Below are 923 nucleotides of genomic sequence, written 5' to 3'. Positions count from 1 at the left end.
AAACACAAATATTTTTTTGTGAGAGAGGCTATCCGTTTTTCCCAGTGGCTCTTAAGAAAGAGCCAGATTATATTACATGTACATTAGAGTATTTCGGTTTATTTAGAACACATCCCCCTTGTTGTTAGAAGGCAAAAGCGATCTTCCACAATGACCTTCCAGCGCGAGGCCTTCACGTTTGCGTAACTGAATCGAGGGCAAACAGCAACGCCGTTTATTCACTGGTTGGGTGCCTTCGCCAAAACATTTCACAGGAACAAAAAAAATAATGCGGTGTTCGTTTTAGCTAAAAACTTCGCTTTAATGCGATGGCTGTGTTTGCAGAGAGGAACCCGCTATTCTCCTGTACGTTTCATTGGGCGGTTCCCTGGCCTGGGGTGGTGTGGGTGCTTATATATCTTAAGAAAACTAGACGAACTTATTGGGACTTTCAGTGGGACATCCGGTTCTTCCAAGGATTCCGCCCCCTTGAGGAAAAAAGATAACCCCCGCGGGGGGGTGGCTCTTTGCCTACCCAAAGACGACGCCTACGCGGCCAGGACCTTCGGGCATTGGCTCTTACTCGTCAGAGGGCTGTATTCCAGATACAGTTTAATTAACGCCAAGTTCATCCGAGACTTGTACGACCAGTGCACATCTGAGCCAACTCGGTACACAGTCCCGCTGCTGGGACAAGAAAAACCAGACGATCGTATCGAACGAGTCAGGAGATTTCATGCGTATGTTTAACTGTTCATTTAACAACTTAAGTGCCGTCAAAAGTATATTTGTATCCCGAAGAACTGCAGTCAGAGATCGACGAGCTCAACGAATGGGTACACGACGACGTCAGTAATGGTGTCTTCAAGTGTATTTTGAAGCCGTAGACAGTTTAATTAACGGTCTGGACCGTGCTGAGGAAGTTCTGGCCGCGCATCGATTCT

The sequence above is a fragment of the Phytophthora infestans genome, genomic scaffold, assembly GCF_000142945.1.
Source record: "Phytophthora infestans T30-4 supercont1.132 genomic scaffold, whole genome shotgun sequence".
NCBI classification, from domain to species: domain Eukaryota; phylum Oomycota; class Peronosporomycetes; order Peronosporales; family Peronosporaceae; genus Phytophthora; species Phytophthora infestans.
The sequence above is the reverse complement of the archived record's forward strand: the minus strand, read 5'-3'. Positions refer to the sequence as shown.